General features: G+C 41.2%; 1 pseudogene across 1 annotated transcript; it reads left to right on the forward strand.

Moving 5' to 3' along the window:
* Positions 1-3,351: 3,351 nt before the first annotated feature.
* On the forward strand, positions 3,352-4,224 carry LOC306641521 (proteasome subunit alpha type-3-like; annotated as a pseudogene). Its single transcript has one exon. The product of its transcript is annotated as a proteasome subunit alpha type-3-like (transcript).
* The last annotated feature ends 1,114 nt before the right edge of the window (positions 4,225-5,338 follow it).

Genomic DNA, 5,338 nt, shown 5'->3' on the forward strand with positions numbered 1-5,338 from the left:
AAATAGTTGATTGTGTTATTGAGATCTATGGTTTCTTTATTCAATTTTTGTTTGGACGATCTATCCAGCAGTGAGAGAGGTGTGTTGAAATTGCCTAGTATTATTGTGTTGTTGTCTATTTGATTTCTGGAATTGAGAAGGATTTGCTTGACGTACATAGATGAGCCAATGTTTGGGCATAGATTTTTATGGTTGTTTATGTCTTGCTGATTTATGCTTCCTTAAGCAGTATGTAATGTCCTTCTTTATCCCTTCTGACTAGTTTTGGCTTGAAATCCCACATTATCTGAAATGAGGATGGATACTCCAGCTTTTTTGCTGTGTCCGTGTGCATGGTATGTTTTTTCCCATCCTTTTACTTTTAGTCTATGGGTATCTCTTTCTATGAGATGAGTTTCTTGCAGGCAGCATATTGTTGGATTTTTTCTTTTTAATCCAATCTGCTAGTCTGTGTCTTTTGATTGATGAGTTCAGGCCATTAACATTCAGGGATGTTATTGTGATATGATTTGTATTCCCAGTCTTTTGACTCATTTTTGTTTTTTGACATGATTTGGTTTCTCCTTTATTTGGCTATTCCTTTAGGGTATTTCCTCCCATTGCTGATTTGCATCATTGTTTTTCATCTCTTCCTCATGGAATATTTTGCTGAGATTCTGTAATGCCAGCTTTCTTTTTATAAATTCTTTTAGCTTTTGTTTATCATGGAAGGATTTTATTTCATCATCAAATCTGAAAGTAAGTTTTGCTGGGTATAAGATTCTTGGTTGGCATCCATTTTCTCTCAGGACTTGGTAAATGTTGTTCCAGGCCCTTCTACCTTTTAGGGTCTGGATTGACAAATCTGCTGATATTCTTATTGGTTTCTCCCGAATGTAATTGATTCTTTGCTCTCGTGGCCTTTAAAATTCTGTCTGTATTTTTTATGTTCGGTATTTTCATAATAATTTGCCTTGGTGTGGGTCTGTTGTAATTTTGTATATTTGGAGTCCTGTAAGCCTCTTGTACTTGGTTTTTCCATTTCATTCTTCAGATTTGGGAAATTTTCTGATATTATTTCATTGAATAGATTGTTCATTCTTTTGGTTTGTTTCTCTAAGCCTTTCTCAATCCCAATAATTCTTAAATTTGGCCTTTTCATGATATCCCATAATTCTGTAGATTCTGTTCATGATTTCTTACCATCTTCTCTGTTTGTTCAACTTTGTTTTCAAGATTAAATATTTGTCTCAATATCTGAGGTTCTATCTTCCAGGTGGTCTATCCTATTGGTTATACTTTCTATGGAGTTTTTATCTTGGTTTATTGTTTCCTTCATTTCAAGGATTTCTGTTTGTTTGTTTGTTTTTTTGTCAGTATTTCTACCTTTTTATTGAAATGATCTCTTGCTTCCCATATTTGCTCTTTTAACTGTTGATTAGTGTGATCATTTAATGCCTGTATTTGCTCTTTCATCTCCTCCTTCAATGCCTGCATTTGCTTCTTCATCTCCTCGTTTGCTTCCCTGATTGTTTTAATTATGTACATTCTGAACTCCCTTTCTGACATTTCTTCTGCTATGTTCTCATTGTGTTTTGTTGATATAGTATCTAAGTTTGTTTGGGACATTTCTTCCTTGTTTTCTCATAATTGTCAGATATCAGTGGAACTCTGAAATATTGCAGATTTCCTCTTGGGTTATAGTGTCCCTGTAGATTTTCAGTATATTTCCTCCCAGCCTTCAGTAGCCTGAAGTCTTGGAGGAACTTAATAAATGCAGTGCTTTCCAAAGAAAGTTGCCCCTAGCCCGCTACTGGTTCCAGGCCTGGGGGCTGGCTCTGTGTGGAAAACCTCTTACTGGGCGGCCTGCTCCAAGAAGCTAAGTGTGGCACGAGCCTGCCGCCAGAGGGAGCAGGGCTGCTTGGGGAAGTCTCTGGCTGCTCTGCCCTGGTCCCAGAAGCCGCCTGTGGGCCGGGGCCCATGGCTGTGTCTGGGGCTTGGAGCTGGCTCTGTGCGGAAAGGCTCTCACTTGGGTGGCCTGCTCAAAGTAACTGGCTGTGGAAGGATCCTCCCACTGGAGGGAGCAGGGCTACTTGGGGAATTCTCTGGCTGCCCTGGCCTGGTCCCAGAAGCCACCTGCGGGTGGGGGCCTGTCGCTGGGTCTGGGTCTTGGAGCTGGCTCTGTGTAGAAAGGCTCTCACTGGGTAGCTTACTCTGAGAAGCTGGCTGTGGCATGAGCCTGCCACTGGAGGGAGCTGGGCTGTCTGGGGAAGACTCTAGCTGCCCTGCCCTGCTCCAAGAAGCTGCCCCTGTCCAGGCCTGCCACCCGGGCCGAGCTTCACCTGGTGGGAGAGGACTCACCCTGTGGCTCTATATTATTTCAAGTCTCTCAATGACTCCCCTTCTTGAATCCTGTGTTCTGGAGCGATGGAAGATGCAGTCACCCTCTAGTCCACCATCTTGGATCTTGAGCTTTTTTTTTTTAAAAACTGCTGTGCTGTCGTTCAATTTGCCCACAGTATAATAGCTGCCTTTACATTAGGCACAAAGTTTTGAGAATCACTCAACATTTTAAAACCTTTAAAATATTCCAGTGGAAAATGAAAAACAATGATTTTGAGGATGACAATTAAAAATCATAAGCCACACTACTATCCAAATGTAACACTAATTAGATGACTGTTTTCTTCTAATAACATCAGGTAGTGAATTACTTCACTATAAATTGTTACCCTTCAATCCTATCTCTCCTTTTTACCCAATTTCCTGCTGCTTGAAAATAATGATGAGGAAGGTCTGATTACTTTCAAAATTTGTAAAATTTGAGCCAATTTTTTCAGAGTTACTAAAAGCTGTATTCCCTTTCCTCCTTCAGTGTTATCTGCCCTAGAGTACATTACTTTAAAAAGTCAGTATGCATCTCCCTAGGATAATGTGGCAGACTGCAAATGCAGTTGCCTTTTAAACTGTGAGAGAGTATTCAAACTGAGAGAATTTCGTTTTTAAAAGCAAGTTCATACAGTGTTGTTACATTTTATGTGATGGAGTATCCCTAAGGTGACATAGCTGTTGGATGATAACTCAGTGATTAGGCTTCCAGGGTGAAAATGAAGTGTGATGTCAGGTCATTTCAGGAGTTCATCCACTGAGCAGGAATGAAGAAGATAGTTGAGACTCCACCAATCAAATATGAAGTAAAGTTTGCTAAACATTAAAATCCAATAAAAATTTCTAGTGTGACTTCCAGACTGGAGGCTGATAATCTCTTCTCCACATTGATGTCATCATTTTGACCCTGCCTGCCTCTCAGGTGGTCTGGAAGGTTCCATCAAAGGGAGGAAGTGGCCTGCGCATCCCGATGGTTTTAGCTTGATGAGCTCCATCGGCAGCTGGGTATGACCTGTCAGTTTTCTACATTCTCTCCTGATGGAAGTTTTTCAAGTTGAATATGCTATGAGGACTGTAGAAATAGTAGCTACTGGGATCAGATGTAAAGATGGTGTTGTCTTTGGGGTAGAAATTAGTGCTGTCTAAAACTTTATGAAGAAGGTTCCAATAAACGACTTTTTAATGTTGATTGATATGTTGGAATGGCAGTAGAAGGTTTGTTGGCAGATACTTGTTCTTTAGCAACATAGCAACCAAGAGAAGAAGCTTCCAACTTTAGATCCATCTTTGCTACAACATTCCACTAAACATCTTGCAGACAGAGTAGACATGTACCTATACACTTATACACTCTACAGTGCTGTTAGACCTTTTGGCTGCAGTTTCACTTGAGGATCTTACACTGTGAATGATGGTGCACAATTCTACACGATTGACCCATCAGGTGTTTCATATGGTTATTGGGACTGTGCCACTGGCAAAGCCAGGTAAGCTGCAAAGACAGAGATAGAAAAACTTCAGATGAAAGAAATGATCTGCTGTGATGTTGTTAAAGAAGTTGCAAAAATAATTTACATAGTACATGACAAAGTTAAAGATAAAGCTTTTGAACTAGAGCTCAGCTGGGTTGGTGAGTTAACTAAAGGAAGACATGAAATTGTTCCAAAAGTATAAGGGAAGAAGAAGAGAAATATGCTAAGGAATCTTTGAAGGAAGAAGATGAATCAGATAATGATAACATGCAACATTTACTTCAGCATCTATTCTGTTTTAAATTTCCGTAACAGTCCCATGTAACTTTAGCCCCATGGATTACACACAGTCACTGACCAATTGTCATTGAATTTTTGTCTTGTAGCCACTGGAAAAAAAAAAAAAAGGTAGGAAGTGCATGAAGAGCTCCTGTCCTCATTGATCACATATTGGATGAAGAAGGTAAAGTGAATTCAAAATGTGTGGACTACCTGAACAACTGATGAGTGAGTGACAGTGACATGGGAATGAGCTCATTCAGCCAAATATTCCTATATGAAGAGGAACAGGGCTCACACAGAAGAGAATATGAACGGTCCCCCTGCACTGAACTACTTCAAAAGGATCCCACAGTGCCCTAGCAACACACCATGCTGTCAATGCTGCCTGGGAGTCCTGGCTCACTTCATCCAGGACAGAGGAAGATTGGTTAAGGGAGGTTGAGAAGAGGTATTAAAGAAAGGCAGGTGGTAGATAGACTCAGTAAGCCTCCACATTCTTCTCTCCTCCCTCTGTGGGGTCTCCTGCACTTCCCTTTTAAGGACCCAATCTTAGCTGACTGAGGTGGGAGAGCTACAGATTCAAAAGCAGCAGATTTTTGGTGGAAGCAACAGTAGTAGGCAGGACCCCACAGGAACATGAAGTACTGGATATTACTCACAGACACACTCCAGATCTCCTGCCCTGTGTGTCCTCAGCAGACATCAAGAGAGAAGGATCTGACTGTGGACTTGCTCAGTTTGGCAGCATCCTGGGAGATTCCGATCACTTTCCATGGTGCTGAAGGGAAGACTGAGCTGCAGAGAAATGTGCAAAGAACAATGACAGCCTGTCAGAGCCAAGACGGTGACTAAAGATCACTTTTTCCCAGTGACCCAGTGTTGATGAGAAAGAAGAAGCCCAGAGAGGGAAAGGGATTCCCTCAAGGAACACAGTGAACTCTAGACAGCATCTGGAATCAGCCTCCTTTTCCTTGCTCAGACACAGCACATTTCCTGGAAGACTCCCTGGGTAACCTCTGCAGACCATAATCACTATAGATTCTGAAAATCCAGACATACATTTCCAGGGGATTGTGGAATACTAGCTAGACCTACCTTTAAAGCAAACCCAGGTGTCAACTACATTATGCACAGCAGTAATGACTGTATAAGCATTAATGGTGGGGGTAGAGGTTATATAATCCAATTAGTCCTGAAGAATGGTTAATATACAGTTG

This window comes from Sciurus vulgaris (assembly GCF_902686455.1).
Source record: "Sciurus vulgaris genome assembly, chromosome: 12".
NCBI classification, from domain to species: Eukaryota; Metazoa; Chordata; class Mammalia; order Rodentia; family Sciuridae; genus Sciurus; species Sciurus vulgaris.